Consider the following 20,656-nt stretch of genomic DNA (forward strand, 5'->3'; position numbering starts at 1 on the left):
TTTGCATACATTTATTACAATTATTATATACATTACATTCATTTGTTTTACGTATGATACATTACTTACATTTGTTTACATGTGAAATTTACATTACGTACATTGGTTTTCATGTGATACGTACATTACATGCATTTGGTTACATATGATACATCGTGGATGAGAACTAATTTCTTTGCTTTCATCCTCGAAGCTTATATGTAAGCTTATCAGAGGATGAAACCATTTGGTTATTATGTATTGCTTTTTTTGTTGTTGTTGTGTTCGGAAGCTACGAAATCTATGATTGAGAAATTCGCACGCGCGAACACTCGCACGCACGCACGCACACACACACACACACACACACACACACACACACAAAAAAAAAACTTGGAATGTATTGATGCGTTTTGACCTAAAATTTGAATATACATATTGTTGTTGAACTTAAAACTTAGCTAATATTATGAGTTTGATCAAGTTTATGAAACAATATTCTAAAAAATAAACAAAATCATAAATTTCCAAATAATAATAAAACCGAAGATTACTCCCAACTTACACAAAGCCCTGTTATCATTAAAAATGAATCTTCTTATTGTGCTATCTTCTATCGAAGGTCAGCGACCATCTTGGCGAACAAACTGCGCTCTTGTGCTAATCTGAGCAGTTGTGCACTGCTCTTTCCTGTCCACATCTTGATGTTGTCAAACCATGATATTCTTTTTCTTCCTCTAGTTCTTTTGACACCAATTCTTCCTATCAAAATAGTTGGTAGAAGTTGGTATTTGCTGTTTCTCATGACTTGGCCAAGATCTGATGTTTTTCGTTTCTTGATTATTTGTATAGGATGTTTAGCTTTGCCAATGGATTTTAAGACATCTTCATTGGTAATTTTTTCTGTCCATGATATCTTTAGCATTCTTCTGTATAGCCACATCTCAAAGGCTTCGATTTTCTTGATGGTTGTCGCCTTCAATGTCCATGTTTCAACTCCATAGAGCAGAATAGACCACACGTAGCATTTCAGCATTCGGCATCTGACTTCCATGTTTAGGTCTTTATTGCAGAATAGTGTTCTCATTTTCATGAAGGACTGCCGTGCAACTTTAATCTTGGTCTTTATATCTATTTCTGGATCCCACCGTTCATTAAGCCAGCAACCAAGATATTTATATCTTGACACTTGATCAATATTTTCCCATTGAGTGTCAGTTTCATTGATGAGGCTGGATGTTTGCTGATGATCATGTATTTTGTCTTGTTGATGTTTATATTTATTCCCATTCTTTGGCTTTCTATGTATACTCTGTCAATGAGTTTTTGGAGATCCATAATATTATCTGCAATTAGCACAGTGTCATCTGCATACCGAAGGTTGTTAACAATCTTTCCATTTATTGTGATTCCCTCTGAACATTCTTCCAATGCTTTTTTAAAGATTACCTCTGCATATATGTTGAACAGGAGTGGTGAGAGCACACATCCTTGTCTCACTCCTCTTTTGATGTTAATATCACTGGTGGTAATGTTGTCTAATTGAACGGTAGCTGACTGATTCCAATACAGATTTGTTAAAAGTCTTATGTCTTGTTTGTCTAGCCTTATTTGTTGAAGGACTTCTATTAAGTTTGTGTCTGAATTGTCTGAATTTATCGAATGCTTTTTCAAAATCTATGAAACACATAAAGACAGAGTTCTGTTTTTCTATGCATTTTTGTATCAATATTTGGGTACAGAAAAGGGCCTCTCTAGTACCAAAACCATTCTGAAAGCCGAATTGTGTTTCACTTAGAGTTTCTTCACTTTTTCTATAAATACGATTCTGAATTACTTTCAAAAATATTTTTAATGTTTGACTCATTAGACTAATAAGTCGGAAGTCACCACAGGAATTCGCTTTGGGTTTCTTTGGGACAGTGATAAATGTAGATTTGAGCCAATATGATGGAAATTCTATCACTTTCATATATTTTATTAAATAGTTTTTCAAGAAGTTTGATATTATCTGGTTCTATTAATTTTAAAAATTCTGTTTGCACACCATCTGGTCCACTGGCTTTTCCTGTTTTACTTGGTATAGCATTCTCTATTTCGCATTTCATGATTGCTGGTCCTTGAATGTTATCTTTTATATTTATAGGCTTCTGTCTAGTATCATTGAAAAGTTCTGTTACATATTTTATCCAAATCTGTGCTTTATTCTCTTCTTCTAGAACTATTTTTCCATTTTCGTCCCTTAGAGACACTATTTGCTTTTTCCTCAGTTTTCCAGAAATTTCGTTGATTTTCTTATACAGATTGAAATTATCATGTTTGTTCTGAAGCAGTTCAATTTCAGTACATAAATTATTCATCCAATTTACCTTGGCTTCTTTTATTTTTTTCTTGATGATGTTATGTGTTTCTGTATACTTGTAAAAATGAATAATGATCGCAAAAGCAGACAAAGGTGATACAATAGTCATCGTAAACCAGACAGCCTTTTCCATAAAAAAAAGCATAACATAAACCTATCCCAGGGAGATGTCCTCACCTCATTGGATGCAACTTCATTACACATTATGCCACAACAGCTGTTTAAATGACCAAAACATTTACCAAAAAAATCCAAAATGATCCTACCTCCGACCTCATAAATCAAATCAATAACATCCTACATGACCTCAAATATCAAGTCAGACAAAACCACAATGAACACATCATCCAGCACCACACGTACCCGTTGTATGCTCGGACAAATCAAAACCCACAAAGACGGTCACCCGATACGGTCAATAGTCTCCTACAAGAACCACCACAGCATCCTTATAGAAATTCGTTGCCAAACTACTCAAACCGCTACTTAAAAATTAGAGTTTGATCATTTTTATCAAACTCTATGATAAAACATACGGACGACCTTTTCCAAAAAAAAAACATGCATAGCATAACCTTATCCCTGGAAGACGTCCTCACCTCATTGGATGCAACATCATTATACACTAACGTGGACGTTCCCAGAATATTAGATATCGTAAACACACTACGCACTTACAGAAGACCACAACGTAAACTTTCGTGCAAATTTAACACCTGATGATATCATAAACTTGATCAAACTCATAATATCAGCTAACTTCTTTAAGTTCAACAACAGCATGTATATTCAAATTTTCGGACTCCCTATTGGCCAAAGCATCGCGGATAACTAGCAGAATTGTTTCTTGCACACAAATCATGAGTGCTAGAAAAAATCATGGCAGATAAGTGGACGATATTCTATGCATTGGAGAACCAACATACATCACCACCTTACAAGCATCTCTTAACAATTACAGCAACAGACTAAAAATCGCCATAGAAATCGAACAGAACAAATCTATTTATTTCTGAAACCTGACAATAATCAGAACTAAGAACAAAATAGCCACGAAAATATACCACGAAACCACGCATACCGAAATCTGTCTCCATTTCAACTCACCATACATATTCAGCTAAAAAAATAGATAAAAATATATGTATATATTATATTAAAAAAAACAGATATATTCAAATTAATTCTCCCACTTTACCTCATACTCCCCCACTTTTTCCAAAATACCCCTTCCCTTTTAACAACCAAATAGCTGAGGCATGCACATCGCAGAAAAAAGACAAACAAGGTATATGCAAATTTTCTTCCTCTATTATTCTGCATAGATTTGTCCCGAAAATACATCTGCAATGCCATAAGAATTCTTGAGTAAAAAGCCAATGACATTAAAAAAGAGGACTCCGAAACGAAAGCAAGCAAATGTATCCGTAAAAATAATAGTTTTTAAGAGGAGTAACATGAGAATTTTCCCAGAAATAACACCTATATTATTATTATTATTATTATTATTATTATTATTATTATAGCTTGAAAAGAGCCTTTACGAACATACAATGAACAAGAAACACGCACCCAAAATACCATACAAACTTAATGAAACGCAATATATTGGTTCAGGCTTTCCAGTTCAGCGACGCTTCAAGATATTCCAAGTTATCGTGTGTGTGTGTATGTGCATGTGTGCGGGCGCGCTCGAATTTCTCAATCAACGGCTGTAGTGCAAATAATACCTATTCAAAAAAAAAAAAAAAAATCAGCTAACGCCTTTTCTTTTTATTCCCGTATACGAGAGCAGGCGAGGCCATTTAGCCCTATCTAACTTTTGGAGACTGAGTGGGCAGTTCAATCTCCACTGGTACCAATCAGAGATAGATGGCCCAAGGCTATCACTAATTAAGCGGTACGCAGTGAAGAGAGACGGCTCTACAGGTAACACCATCTCGTGTTCCCTAACCCTAACACAATATATTTATTGTCTGAAATAATGTGGGTTCTAAGGTCGATTTTCTTGAGTTTACAGGACGAAAAACCCGCTTGCCCGTGCCAGAGATCGACTAACTCGGGAACCGGTCGAAAAAAGGCTTAGAAAAATTTCCTCTAGTCGCCGACTAGACTCGAAACGAAGTCTTCCTTCGTGCGGCCAAGCTCCGTGGTATGCAAACGCCACACCACTGAGCTACACAGGCTCTATACCACCTATTAAACATAGATATGATTGCGTAGCTTACCAAAATAGCAAACAAACCAATAAATAATAACTAACTGGTGTCATCGTCAGATAAGCTTACAAATAAACTTAGTGAATATGTACCATATGTAATCAAACGCATGTAATGTACGTATCACATGTAAACAAATGTATGTTATGTATCAATCATAATATAATAATAAAAAACTAATTAAATTAAGGGGATATTAGATCCGACATTGTTTTGAAACTGAATAAGAAACTCAAAGATTGGAATCAGAGAGTTTCATGCCGAATATAGTATAAAAAACTATAAAGTATCGGCGAATACTAGCGTGAGCAGAATGCAAGTAGTCCTAGAACGTAGTACAAACACGGGCAACTCTTTGCAAATGGGAAAAGTTCTGATTACTATTCTTTGGTATTTATCATAATGTAAAAACGCATTTCCTAGGAAATGTATGCTGTTATTACATTATGGAGGGAGGTCACTACCCAGATCGGTTTCAGCCTTTATTGAGGCGGGGTGAAAGTAAAGGGGAAACTCATTATTGGCCTACTGAATGATAGCGGGGTCAGAGAGCCCCTGTAGAAAAGAGAAAGAAGGGAAGGGAAGTGGCAGAGAGGTTAAGGTGGGGAAATAAGGGGGGGAAGGAGAGGAGGGGAATAGGATTTGTAGGGCATGTGGGGAGCAGGGAAAACCAAATGTAGACCTCAGCTCATATCTCACATCTCTCTAGCTCCACGCCATCAGATGATAATCTTTCACCCTGCCAAACCTCCTGACTCACAAGATCGAAAAGACCACGGAGGTAGCCGGTGTCCAGGTGACCCGCCCTTTCAGGGTAGCCCGCCTCGAGTAGGCCTGCGCTGCCTGAGTTATTCCTCCGAACTACCTCCGTGGGAGACCAAGGAACAAACCAGACCTCAGGGGGGGGGGGACGCAGAGACCAAGGAAATGACTAGAAGTGGAGCTGCTGCTGCAGATGGAGATCTTAAAGTAGCAGCAGGCAGAACTTGATGGTGTTGTTTCTGATATTACACAGGATCGGAGGTGAACACCACATGTTCTTAAATGCGGTGTCACCCAGAGCCTCCTTTTAAAGATGTAAAAATCTCCTTAAGGAAGATGACTTGCTCCTGCAGTAGGAGGGGGATGCGGAACACGTCGCTTAGCCTCCTCCAGATGAAGATGGAAATGGGACACACGTAGAAAGTATGCTCTACGGTGTCAGGGCTCCCGCAGAAGTCACAAAGGGGGTTCCGGGTGTTGTGGAACTACTAGATGTTGATGTTGACTGGAAGGTGTCCGTACGCAATCCTCCATGCCAGTTACTATCTCGGCGGAGTTGTTGCATAAGCTGGCAGAGTCTGTTGTAGTCCTCGGAACCTGGACAATGCCCGCCTTTGGACTCTGGTGAACTGGAATCCCTCTTTGGGATCCCAGTGAAGCTTGAAACCCAAGAAATAACGCACAGGATAGAAAGCGATGGAAAGCGGTATTATTTAGGTATCTGATGTTAAAGAAGGGGAGGCTACAGCCCCCCCAGCTTCTCTGGAAGTTGAAGGATCTTAATGTTCATTTCCTGGCGTAGACTGCAGCAGAAGAACTTCAGGGGATTTCTATAAAGCGGGATTTCCTGATCCTCGCTGATGTTGGTTATGTTCAGAACGTGCTGAAGCGCAGGGCATACGATGGTTTTGATGACAGAGGCCCTGGAGGAGAGTGACAGCTGTCCATTTTTCCAGTCCTTGAGTTTGAACTTTTCTAAGATGTTATAAAAGTTCCGTATGGAGTCATTATACCTAAGGGTACCCACCACGTCATCCGCGTAGGCGATTACCTTGGAATCATACGTGGTGAGAGGAAGTGGAATTCCTTTAACCTCAATAGAGTTGTTGACAGCCCGCAGGAACGGTTCAAGGGCTAGAGCAAAGAGCAGCGGACTAATGAACACCCTTGTTTGACTCATTTCTGGATGGTAATGGGGTCTAATAGGTGTCCGTTGATGAGGAGGCAAGTGGAGCTGAGGTTGCAGCCTCCTCTGATGATGTTCAGGAGTCCACTGCTGACTCCGACTTTCTCCAGGATGTTAAAGAGAAAGGGATGCCAGACGCTGTCGAACGCTCGGTTGAGATCTATAGTCAACAATGCCATAGAATAGTTCTTAATGTTAAACAGACGAAGCACTTCTCTGATGAGAATGAGATTGAACTCCATCGATCGACCAGGAACACCATACACATGTGTGCTTTTGATGACGTACCTCATCCCGATTTTCATTCTGTTGTTGAGAACACGGGAGAGGATCTTATAATCCGTGTTCGACAGACTGATGGGACGCCAATTCTTGATGACGGAAGGGTCCCTGTTGGTCTTCGGGATGAAGACGGTATGGCATTCCAGAAATTCCCGCGGCATGTTTCCGGTGGTAAGGAAGGTGTTGAATATTGCCACGAGAATGGGGAGGATGTGGTCCCAGGCCTCTCGGTAGAGTTCCGTGCCTAATCCCTCTGGCCCAGGCGCTTTCTTTGTACGGTATGGCTTGAAGGCTGATGTTATTTCGGCCGCTGTAAAGGGTGCGTCCAACCCTGCTTGGATGTGCGCAGGGAAGGAGTCAATGTTCCAACAGGAGTAATCCTGGGGGTACTATTGTGTTGGTAGAGTTGACTGTAGTACCCCAGAAGGCGTTCATGATGTTAGATGTTGTGGTGTGGTCACACCCGCCTTCATTGATGGTAGTAATGGTTCGCTCATGCCGGAAGTTGACGTAACTCCTGTTTTAAAAAGCGGCCAATTGCCTGTCTTCCGAGCAGAGGTGGAGACGGATCTTAATGTTCTTTTCTTCCACCCGTTTCTGTCTCTCCAATCCAATGTCGAGATTAATGACACGGATGGCGTTGTGACACGGAAAGCCTTGTCGTTGGCTAGCCACGAACCAGCTCCTCTCCTTGTAGAGGTCACGGAGCCGAGCCATGAGGAAGGCACGTTCCTGGCCCCATTTTTTCATGTTGTCTTTGATGGTAAGTTTTAGTCGTGCCCAGGCGTCACAGTCCCAGCCAGCGGTGCACCAAGTGGAGCACAGTTGGTTAAGCTTGGCCGAGAACAGGGACGGGATGTCTGGTGGTAACTTCCAGGGGCCCGACCAACATCTACAGCTTCTAATGGATGATAACTGGGCACGACTAATTTGTGGTCCGAGATGGAATAATTAATTGGAACGTGCCTTATTGTCTCGGCTCTGGAGTCAAGGGAAGGTGACAAATAGAGGCGATCGATTCGTGTGCCGACGCCTTGACCTGTCCAAGTATAATCCCGACAGTAGGGGTTGTGAGCCCTCCAGATGCCTGTCAACTGGAGATTCCTAAGTTGGGTTTCTAGATGCCTGTAGCCAGCTGTACCTGTGTTGGGATTTCCCCCTACTTTGTCATAGGCCGGGTCCGCCACACAGTTAAAGTCCCTCATGAAGATAACCTGATGGGCGCCGTACAAGTATGTGTGGAGCGACTGGAAGAATGCTGGTCTTAATGTTGCATTATGCCGGGGCGTAGATGTTGATGTACCGGGGCTGTATCTAGTGATACAGCCCCGGTACTTCCAGTCGACGGCAAGGACTCTCCCTTCTGTATCCCTCTGGATGTTATGGAAGGCTCCAAGGAGGGGGACTAGCATAAGTACCCAGACCCGGGCGCTGTACCTTATGCCAAAGCTCCAAAATGATGTGACGGGGTACTTATGGCTCAGTTCCTGCATATCTTTGTAATGAAAGAAGTGTGTTTCTTGCAGGAACAAGAGCCGGATATTAAAGGCTAGCATAAGCTTCCACACCTCCTTTTGTTTTGATGGTCAACGGAGCCCTCGGATATTAAGAGAGGCAACACAGAAGGGGGGGGGGGCATTATAATTTTTTATAGCCGGCCTAGATCTTTAATACGTAGCTGTCTTACGTATTTGATTAAGTTGTCGATCTGTAGGGGGGAGGTAGAATATCCAGCTTCCTGCAGACCGGCTTCCACTTTAACGCACGAGCTCGGGAGGACCTCGAACTCGTGGTGAATGTTCTTGATTTTGAAGCTGATGATCTTGTTTTGTTCCGTCTCATAGTTATAGAGGTTAAACTGGGAGCCGGTTAGTTCCTTTATTTTCTGATTTATACTAGGATGGTGAGAGGAGGTTTCCACCTCCATTTCGGACTCTGATGTTGTTGAGTCCGTGCTTCTTTTGGAGCGGCTTCGATGCTTTTTTTCAAGTTTAGAGGAAGCCGCTTCCTTCCTTTTTTTAGGGGGTTCTTTAGGAGATGGAAGATCTTGTAACCCCTCCTCTGTCTTCTTTTCTTCTCCCCCTGTAGCAGCCAGCATCCCTCAGGGAGAAGGGATGCTGGCTGCTACAGTGGGAGCTTGTGAAGCGTCCTCAGACGAAGCTTCCTCTGATGGTGTTTAGGGTGGGGGATAGCTGGTGTTGTGCTATCCATAGCCTCGTCAGTACCCTCGGCTGCGTGTTGTTCTACTTCCGACGGTGGTAATGGAATGTCGGAAGTGGCCGAGGGCAGGACTGCTTCCTCTACAGATGTTGTTGCTAGGGAGAAAACAGTCTCTTCTGCTGAGGTTATAACAGGATGCTTCTTAATTTTCCCCAAGACAGTTTGTGCAAATGTCTTCTCCCCGATGGTGTTGGGGAGTATCGGAAATCCACCGGCGTCTCGGGCAGGCTATGGAGAAAGTGCCTCAATGGGTGCCCCTGCCCGCTCTGCAAAGGTTCGTAGAGGACAAGATGTTACTTTGTGTTCATTGCTGGAGCACTTACGGCAGAGGTGTGGGCACTAGCTAGAGATGTGCCCGACGCTGACACAGTTGAAGCACTTGGTTTGGGGGCAATCACTCCCCAGATATTCTATCGAACCACATCGCAAACACTGCCTCCGTACCCCGGGATAATTTACCATCACGCGCGACGTGCCGATGTTGACTAGTTGGGCACGGGCTGCTTCATGTCCATTGTGAAGGTAACTTCCCCAGAGTACCAAGCGGGGTCTTCCTTGGAGACGCTCTTCTTGATGTTGCTCGCTTTCCCCCACTTCCTGAATTTCTGGGTGAGCACGTCGTCTCCGGCTTCTAGGTATTCCATAGGGAAGCGGTCGATTCTGAGTTGACGAACCTGCGATCGCACCATGGTTGGGATCACCAGCTTCCCTTGGACGGGGAACCATCTAGAAGTTTATCTCTCGTGGACGCATTTTTGACAAAGAACAAGAATCGTCCTCCTCCATAGGTGGTGAAGGAGACGATGTTATTAGCTCCTGCAAGCTCCTTAAGTACTGTTAAGGACTCTGGGGTCCTCCAAGCCTGGAATCTCCACTCCTAATGTCCGAGTCCTGGGGGGGTCATCGTTCTGCTCATATTGGTCTCTGAGTCTGAAATAAAAAGAAAAAAAAATTAAGAGCCTTGCGACTCTGAATAATCCCGTAGTGCGTAGACCGCACTACCAGCAAGTTAGTAAAGTTAGTATAAAAATGCAACAAAGTTAGTATGACAATATTAATACAAAACAACACTAATAGAACAAATAAAAGAGGGTGAAAGTAAAGGAGATCTCATCATTGGCCTACTGAAAAAGAGCTGGGTCAGAGTGCCCCAGTAGAGAAGAGAAAGAAGAGAGGGGAAGTGACAGAGAGGTTGAGGTGGGGGAAGTGAGGGGGATGGGAGAGGGGAAAAGGAGAGGAGAGGGGAAAAGGAGAGGAGAGGGAATAGGATGGGAAGGGCAGGTGGGGAGTAGGGAAAATGAAATGTAGGCCTCAGCTCATATCACACTTCTTGCTAGCTCCACGCTATCAGATGATAACTTTTCACCCTCCTGTTCGAGCCCCTGGCTCACAAGATCGAAAAGACCACTGAGATAGCCAGTGTCCAGGTGACCCGCCCTTTCAGGACAGCCCGCCTCGAGTAGGCCTGCGTTGCCTGGGGTTTTCGTCCGGACTACCATGGCAAGTCACAGTGGGAGTTTCTGTTGATGTGGTGCCACCAGATGTCCACGTTGATTGGAAGGTGTCCGTAGCCTATCCTCCACGCCAGGTCCTTTCTCGACGCGTAACCTCGATGTTTGATGAGGTGGCCGAACAGGATGCTGCTGTTAGTCCCTAAATTCGGAAATTAGTTACGGATGATGTTAAAGAAGTGACCGTACCAGGTCTTGCTGTTCCGGATCCCGGCGGTGTTAATACCCGACGAGTGGAGTTGTTGAATAAGCTGGCAGAGTCTGTTATAATCCTCCGAGACAATATCCACTTTGGGACCCTGATGGACTGGGATCCCAAAATGGGGAAGCTTTTTGGGATCCCCTCCTCACCCCCCAGCACCCCACCTCGACCTCTCTGTCACTTCCTTACCCCTCTTTTCTATCTCTTCGGGGACACTCTGACCCCTTTAATTTTCAATAGGCCGATGATGGGTTTTTTCTTTACTCTCACCCACCTCAAAAAAGGTAGAAACCGGTGGGTGGGTATTATGAGTTCGCTCTCTTAAGTTTTTTCCTTAAGGGAGCAATTTGAGTCTCCGGGGAAAGTGTTTTCCGGCACTGTCCGGTGAAGGGCTTTGTCGGTGAATGCATTTCTTCGGAATATGAGCGGTTCTGCTCGGTGATGGTGGTGGGTGGAAGACCATCACTGAGTGGAGCCAACGCTGAGATGGAAGGTCTTTCGCCCACAATTGAGTGGCCTAGGGATCGTGCGAATTTTTAGAGACGGCTTTACTTATTCATAAGGTTGAAACCTGTCTGGGTAGTGACCTTCTCTCATAATATAAAACAGTAACATAATATAAAACATTAACAGAATAACTCCACCCTTACCATGAGTTGCCTCAGAGTTGCACTCCCTATAGGGTCAGTTGTAACACTATCCAGGTATTTGCTTACGCTTGGACTCGCCGAACTTTATATATTTACTATATTCGGCATGAAACTCTTTGAGTTTCCTATTCAAATCATTCTGCAATACTGCATATCAGCACCATTTCTGATTACTCTGCCTATCTTTGCATCATCAGCAAATGGCTGTGTGTCGTTTGTCAAATAATTCCCAGTATTATTAATATACAGATTGAATATCAGCGGACCAAGCACTGATCCTTGTTGTACACCACGGGTTAACTTAAACCTTGCAGACTCAGATCCCCCCACCTCCTCTTATACCTCTTTTTGATATCTCTCAGTCAGCATTCTTTATTCATGCTAATATTATATAACCCCAATCTCTTTTCTCCAATTTGTGCAACAGTATACCATGCTGTATTTTGTCAAAAGCCATAGCATAATCCGAAAGTATCATGGTGTATCCATTCCCCTTGTCTAGTTGAATGGTAACTTTGTTGTAAAATGTGGGCAAATTGCCAAAACATGACTTTCCCTTAGTAAATCCATGTTGTTCATTGCAAAGTAGAGATTCACTGTGAATCCATTTCTGAATGCGAGCTCAACCAATTTCTCCAAAATCTTCATCACCACTCTTGAGGTACTAATTGGTCGATAATTGGATACATCACTCTTGCACTACCCTTGAACAGTGGAATTACTATACATTCCTTCCATTCTTGCGGAATCTTCCCTCCTCGGAGTCTCATAATAAACAGCTCGGTCAAAGGAATGACCAGTTCAGCTGATCACTGTTTTAGCACACCTGCTGACATACCATTAGTCCTTATTAGTGAACTGGTATTCAATTTGTGCAACAGCACTAATACCTCGGCCTCACACACCTGTATTTGTTCGTCTAGTAAAGAGGTAACAATGAGCTGAATGTTGCGTTCACCTGGTTGATAGCTTTTAAAAATGGGCACTCATTAACTGAACAACTTCTTCTGCATCTGTAACCCTCACGCCATCTGAATTTAGAAGAGTTAATCTTTCATATTCTTTCTTTTACTTGCAACATATCGATAGAACGCTTGCGGGTGATTTTAGCAAGCAGAGCCAGTTTCTTTTCATAATCAGACTTTGCTTTCCGTACAACAGTTGTGACTATTCTAACCAGCTGTTATAGCGTTTATAACGGATGTCATCCTTATTAAAACGGTCTTCCACATCGTCCTTTTCTTACGAATCTCTTGCATAATAGATTACACATCCATTTGACTCCTACTCTATTTATTCTTCGAACTCACGGGGCACTCTCTGATATCGCATCATTTAAGTATTGTTTAAATGCTCCCCATACACTGTCGATATTCTCTCCATCCGGCGACGAACCCATTCCAATGAACTCAGTATATTCCTCAGTTGGTCGTAATTTCTTGCTTTTTAGTTCAGAATGTAACCTTTTCTGAATGGAATATTCGTAAACTTAGTTATTTTCCCAAGTGAGTACCTCATGATCATTGTCACCAACCGGAGGTAGAATAGTTATAATACGTCTTTAACTGAAACGCCCTCTGACACTATAATAAAATCTAACACTCTTTGACCTCGAGTTCCTTCTGTCACATGATGCTTGAAGAAGTTGACCCGCAACAGCTCAATAAATGTATTTTCCTTTTTCTCCTGAGATTCTACTGCTCCCCAATCAATATTGGATAATTAAAATCTCCCATTATAATTAATCCTTTCGAGCTCATCTTTTGTATTTGGTGATGCATTTCTTCATCACTAGCAACCGATCCACAAAGTTTGTTAACAACGCCACACAAGGAAATTGACCTTGTTAAATTCCAGCTCACACGCATTGCCACACGAAATACTGTTAAGTGTAGTACTATAATCATAGGTCTCAATTCTAACTGGATTCAAGTGATCCGACATCATTAGCAACAACCCGCTACTCTCCTACCCACTCTATCCTTCCTAAAAAGGGTGTACCCTTGACACTCGATAGCAGTTATTAGGTCTGATTCTGATAGCCAGGTCTCACAAATACCTACAATATGAAGTCGCAACATATTGACTAAGGCAATAAACTCTACCCCTTTGTTTCTGATAATCCCTACATTGGTGTATAATTTTGATATATTATTATTTTTATTTATATTTAACGTACAGGATAGTTCAACATTCCACCTATAAACATTGAGGGGAGGTAGAGAACATCAAAATTAAATATTCATATAGAAATGCATGACCGGAAACGCTACTGGAAGGTACTAAGAGGGACACAAAGATACAGAAATAACACAAGGCAGTAAGTATTGTAAAAAACGTTTTTAGGCGTAACTGAGTGGTTTAGTAGTGGTTGGATACATAATATCGTTTCACATCAGGTGTGTAAAACGAATACCGAGCGTAAAATGACGCATGTTCTTCGTACAACGTCGAAAGCTTCAATGAGGTAAGCCCAATTGCTCACCTGGAGCGCTGGCGAATAGCGCCATCACTTTCGGGTGGCGTTTCCGGTCATGTTTTCCTATGTGAATATGGTTGGTTTTGGTGTTCTCTACTTCAGCTGTTTCATAGTTGTCTTCTTCTTCATTTAATTAATCATCCTGATATAATATTGAGCAGAAGTCTTCAATTATTTTTGCTATACCATATCTATCTCTGGTGATGGTCCAGGCTTGTAGTTTGACTGCAACCATCTGTTTGCTATTCATCAATTGCTGTTTGGATATTCTGCGACTATGATTGTTTTCAATTGTTTGTTGAATCAATTTACAATTGAATTTTATTATTTCTTCTCTGATACGTTTTCTGATTGTTTTGCACAATTCAGTATATTCAATTTTATTCTGTATTGATTTAATTGATTAATTGATTGTTTAATTTCTCGTTAATAAAATAAACGTTAATTGATTGTTTAATTTCTCATCGTTTCTTCATAAGCTGTTTTGTTTCTACAGAGATTTTGTTTTGTTTCTATTCTGTGGTACCAACTATTTCAAGGGAGCATTGTAGAAGGTTTTGGATAATAATGTCATTACTTTCTGATAGATCAGCATTGCACGTATAATGAGATATTTAAATCTATTGTTTAGTTCGTGTTAGAATACATCTTTTTTAATGTTGAGTTTGTGTTCATCTATGTTTTGCTTTTATCTCCGAAACATTTTCTTCTTTCTTTTTGGTAGTTTATTTGAATCTTACTGCGTACCATACGATGATCACTTCCAATGTTGAAGGTGTTTATAATAAAGCAGTCTTGAAAGATGTTTTTCTTATTGCTGAGGATAAAGTCAATTTCACTAGTTTTTCCATTTGGTCTTTTCCATGTCCTCTTACGATGTGTTTTTTTCTTGAAAAAGGAATTCATGATATAGAGGTTTTCTTTTTCTGCAAATTCTATTAACCTTGCTCCTCTGTCGTCTCTCATGCCATATCCAAAAGTTCCCATTGAGCTTTCATTTGAATGTCAAATACCAACTCTAGCATTTACGTTTCCCATTACAATTCTGAAATGATGTTTTCCTTTATTGTAGAGTTGGGTTACATCATGTTGGAAGGCTTCAATTTCTTCGTCAGTATGACTTATTGTTGAAGCATAGACGTGGACGATCTTAAGAGTATTTTCGAGATTTGAACAACAATACTTGCTATTCTATCGGATACACTGTCAAATTCTATTATGTTGTTCTTCAGTTTTTTGTTGATCAAGAACCCAACTCCAATGATTCTTTCCTTATCTCGTCCTCTATAATATAATATGTCTCCATTTTTTAATCGAAGAATTTCTTCACCATGATGTCTGACTTCCCTCAGTCCAAGAATGTCCCATTTTAGTCGCTTTATCTCTACAGTTAGTTCAGTTAGCTGTGCCTCACTGCTCACAGTCCTACAGCTTAATGTTCCAAGGTCTAGTTTCCAATAGCAGCATGATCTGGTCACCGGGGGATTCTTAGCACCCTCTGCTTTCATGTTTAACTGCCTGCTGCCATAGGTGGTTACAATCCGGCCTCCGGGGAATGAGGGCCATTATATTTCTGTTGGATTCATTTTAGAAGGTTAGGCCATTATTTCACCATGCTGGCCAAGTGCGTGTTGGTGAATGGCAATATTTTCACATGGGATCGCCAGTCCCAAAACCTCTGGTCCACGGCTCTTTATTCAATATATTCAGAGCTGCCCTGATATCCAACGGATGGCAGTCAGGGTTTCCCCCATCCGCCACCTAGGTGGCACGCACCCCCCCCCCCCCCCACCCCCCCCCCCCCCCACCCCCCCCCCCCCCCACCCCCCCCCCCCCCCACCCCCCCCCCCCCCCACCCCCCCCCCCCCCCACCCCCCCCCCCCCCCACCCCCCCCCCCCCCCACCCCCCCCCCCCCCCACCCCCCCCCCCCCCCACCCCCCCCCCCCCCCACCCCCCCCCCCCCCCACCCCCCCCCCCCCCCACCCCCCCCCCCCCCCACCCCCCCCCCCCCCCACCCCCCCCCCCCCCCACCCCCCCCCCCCCCCACCCCCCCCCCCCCCCACCCCCCCCCCCCCCCACCCCCCCCCCCCCCCACCCCCCCCCCCCCCCACCCCCCCCCCCCCCCACCCCCCCCCCCCCCCACCCCCCCCCCCCCCCACCCCCCCCCCCCCCCACCCCCCCCCCCCCCCACCCCCCCCCCCCCCCACCCCCCCCCCCCCCCACCCCCCCCCCCCCCCACCCCCCCCCCCCCCCACCCCCCCCCCCCCCCACCACCCCGGGGTTTGGGGAAAAGGGGGAAAGGCCAAGATGGGTGATTTGAAAAAAAGTGCTAGAGGGAGAATAAAATCTTAATTGGTCCCTTGCAATTTAAAGGGCCTACGAGGACGAATTCCCGATGATTGAAGTAGAGCTCTCATAGTACCCATATATAAAAAGGGAAATAAAACTGAATGTGAGAATTACAGAGGTATTTCCCTACTGAGTGTTCCTGGTAAGATATATGCAAGTATACTTGAGAAACGGTTGAGAAGAATTGTAGAAGAAAAGCTTGGTGAAGAACAAGCTGGATTCTGGCCAAATTGAGGCTGTGAGGATCAGATCTTCACTTTATGACAAATAGTTGAGAGATCATGGGAACATAACAAAATTCTCTATTTAGTTTTGTAGATCTGGAAAAGGCATGTGATTAGGTGCCAAGAGAGAAGCTATTCAATACGCTACAGTTATATGGTGTCAATGGGGCATTATATCACGCAATACTTAGTCTTTATTTGAATTGTAAGTCAGCAGTTAGAATTGAAGGAAATGCAGGAAGATGATTTAATTTTAAATCTGGTGAGAGACAAGGATGTACATTATCCCCTCTGTTATTCATTATCTATATGGATCACATTATGAAGGAAAGTGGTATTAAACATGATATCAAAATTGGAGATGTTAATGTCAGCTCTTTGCTTTATGCGGACGATGTCATACTTCTAAATAAATCCGCTACAAGTTTGCAAGAGTCCCTGACTGCATTGAATAACTGTTGTAATAGATATGGTATGAAGGTCAGCAATAAAAAGACAAAGACAATGAAAATTGGCAGAATCGTTGAAAATGTCAACTGCATTGTGAATGGAGAAACTGTGGAACAAGTAAAATATTTCGGCTACTTAGGCACGATTTTTAGTGAAGATGATAAAGTAAATGTGGAAATAGACAACAGAATCAATATAGCTGGTATAGTAGGAAGTCAATTGAATAAATTCATATGGAATAAGAGAGAAATTAGTCGGAACGCTAAATTAGCTGTATAAAAGACGGTGTTCAAACCAATTTTAACTTATGGATCTGAGAGCTGGGTCAGAAGTAAAACACTTGACCAAAGACTAGAGACCGCAGATATGAGAGTCCTGAGAAAGATTAGCGGCCTGAACAGATGGCATCAATGGCAATATCATATTAAAAATGAGGATATTAGGAAAGAACTTGACATTGTTCTTTCCTCTGTTAACGCATCCAGGAATGCGTTAGCAGAGCTAATCTTAGGTGGTATGGTCACTTAAACATGAGTGAGAATGGGCGAGGAAGGATTGTTCTCTGCCAGGTTGGCAGTAAAACGATCCAGAGGAAGGCCAAGATATAGGTGATTTGATAGGGTACAAAGTGCCTCAGACGACAGAAATATAAGATCTGATAATATTCGTGTCTTGACAAGTAACAGACTGATCTGGAGGAAAATTGTAGATAGGAAGTTAGTAATGATATAAAATATCTAAAATCATATCCTGTACACCACTTGAGGGTAGATAGCAGGAATTTGATGATGATGATGATGACGATATATGTATATATATATATATATATTTTTTTTTTCAATCTGCTTGGTTATTTCACTATTTCACTTTAAAATTCAAAATATCGTTTAAAAAATACTTTTCATGTAAGAGATATAAATGCCTTTATATCTCTTTGGTGTCGAAACCTTTTTGGTGTCGAGGCTAGTAGGTGAAAAAACGTACTCTCGGAGAGCTCCTGAAAGATTTGTAATTTTTGTTGATTTTTTAAGTGTTTTCTTATATTTAATTGTGTAATTTAATATATTATTGTAGTTTTATTAGTGTAGATATTGTACTAAAGTGTTTGTTTATAACATAATTTCAGAAATATTATTAGTTTTTACTACTCTTAAAAATGGCGCCAAAAACTCGTCGAAACAAGGCAGTGACTAAAGCTAAAGTTTCTACTGAGGAGAGCGTTTGTCCTGAAAAAAAAAACAAAAAACACTGCTGCAGTGATGATAATAATTTATCTGAGGATTAGTACACCGACAATAGAAATAGCTCGGTTAAAATAAATTATTAGGAAATCCACCAGGGATTTGGAAAACGTGGAAAAACGTTTGTTTAAACTTCGGCATGATAAGAAAAAGCATGAGCACAAGAACAGGCAGGAAAATACTGAACTTGGTAATCAAAATATTAATAACAACAAGGTACATCAGTTAATATCTAAGAAAAAAGAGGTAATATGGTATGGTGACTTAATTTTAAAATTTGCGCTTGCCGATGGAGTCACCACTTCTAGTATCCCAGGAGCGAAAATTAAAAATATGACAAACGTAATTGAAAACCAAAAAATAAATGTAAAAGAAATGGTAGTGCTGGTAGGTAATAATAATTTAAGTGGTGACAAACATAGTATGAGAGAAGATATGAAAAGTCTGTTGGAAGAAGCGATAAAGAAATGTGAGAGACTAAAAATTGTAGGATTACTATCTAGATATGAAAGTAATGAGTTAAGAAGGAGGGCGATGAGAGCAAATGATTTCACGCGCAGGCTATGTAGAAGATATGGAAGTGAGTTTGTCGACGTGTGGGGTGTGTTTGATGGCAGAAAAGATTTGTATAAGAATGATGACCTGCACTTGAAGTCACTTGGCATCAGAAGCCTGGAAAAATTACTTCTTGGTATGAGACTTAATTCAGAGAGTCAGAGAAACTAGAACATCAAGGGAGGAATGGGAAAAATGCGTGTGAAAGTTCAGCTAAGGGATACAAACGTGATAAATATATAAATGCCTTTGAAGATGGTTATATATGTGGCGTAGGAGTGAAAAAATATGCTTTGGGTTCAGACCTTTTAAGTATGTTTGGGAAGGGAAAAGAGAAAATTCTAGAACAAGACCAAATACATTGCATAGCTAATTATAAGAATAGGCTAGGTCGTAACGTATTATGTCTATACACAAATGCTAGGAGCACTAGAAACAAAGGGGTTGAGTTTGTTGCTTTATTGAATACGATGTGGCCTAAGATTGTTGGCATCAGTGAAACCTGGCTATCAGAATCAGATATGGTAAGTGGGATCGAGTGTAACCGATATACTATTTTTAGGAATGACAGAAGAGATAGGAGAGGAGAAGGGTAGAAATACAAGAAAACAATGATGGTAACAATGTCCCATGCACCGATAACTTTGAATCTATTTGGTGTGAAGAGGAGGTTAACAGAATGAAATATATGGTGAGGTGTTGCTACAGACTTGGCAGCTCAGTTGTAGGGGACGAAGAAATGCATCGCCAATTTAGCCTTATGGGTACCAAGCGAATGATCATTATGGGTGACTTTAATTTTCCAAACAAACATTGATTGGCTAGAAGCGAAATCTCATGATCAGAGAGAACAGGAATTTATTGAAGTATCTACTTGTATTGAAACTCCGATTAAATCAGGCTACATCCTGAATTACAAAGCTGAAAATTATGATCAACTTAGAAGAATATTACCTTTGGTCCCATGGTATCAGTTATTGAATGGACAAAATGTCAGCAATGCATGGGAATCTTTGAAAAAGCGCTTGAGTGAGGCAGGATCTGAATGTATCCCTAATGTTCGAAGAGTAAATAGGTTGGGAGTGAAATGGGTGTGCTGCCTTATTAAGCTAGAAATCCACAAGAGGAAGATGATGTGGAAAGAGTATCATGCGAATAAGAGTGAGAGGAGTTATGAAATATATAAAACTCAGGCCAGAAAAGTAACGAGTATTGTGAGGAAAGCTAAAACGGAGTATGAAAAGAAATTGGCCATGCAAGCTAAAGGCAATCCAAAAGAATTTTATGCCGAAAGCAAAAGAAAGAATGAATATGGAAGAATAACTTTATTCTTCCATATGCTACTGTTATTCAGCAATTACAAAATGATTTTAATAGACTGGTAATCTGGGCAAACGAAAATGACTCTCAGTTTAATGTTAGTAAGTGTAACGTTATGCACTTTGGCGTCATTAGAGATCCAGCGGCATATTATATTAGCGGGGTTATGCAACAAGATACTGAAGAGGCAAGGGATCTTTGTGTATTGGTGGATAAGAATTTAAAGTTAAAAGTTAACATAGCCAAAGTTGCAAATACAACTCAGAGGATAAATCTGTGCTGAAGCGAAACTTGACATGTAAGGATAAGGAAGTAATTTTGCCTCTTTATAAGGCTTTGATAAGACCACACTTGGATTACTGTGTGCAGATTTGGTCTCCCTGGTTCCAAGGGGATAAAGAAGCTGTGGAAAGGTGCAAAGAAGAGTTACAAAGATTATATTCGGATTATGGGATTTAGATTATGAGGACAGATTGCGAGTATGTGGATTACAGACTCTGGTTAACAGGAGAAAGAGGGGTGATATGATAGAGGTCTATAAACTTTTGAATGGGTGTTATAGCATTTCAAATAACCATTCGTTACATGGAAGGCGGGGAGAGAACACGGGGGCATCCATGGAAGTTTAGGTTGTTCTCAGTCAAGAAAGGGTTAACAGCTAGGT

The sequence above is a fragment of the Typopeltis vanoorti genome, chromosome 13, assembly GCF_054136105.1.
Source record: "Typopeltis vanoorti isolate ZY-2024b chromosome 13, IOZ_Tvanoo_1.0, whole genome shotgun sequence".
Taxonomy (NCBI): domain Eukaryota; kingdom Metazoa; phylum Arthropoda; class Arachnida; order Uropygi; family Thelyphonidae; genus Typopeltis; species Typopeltis vanoorti.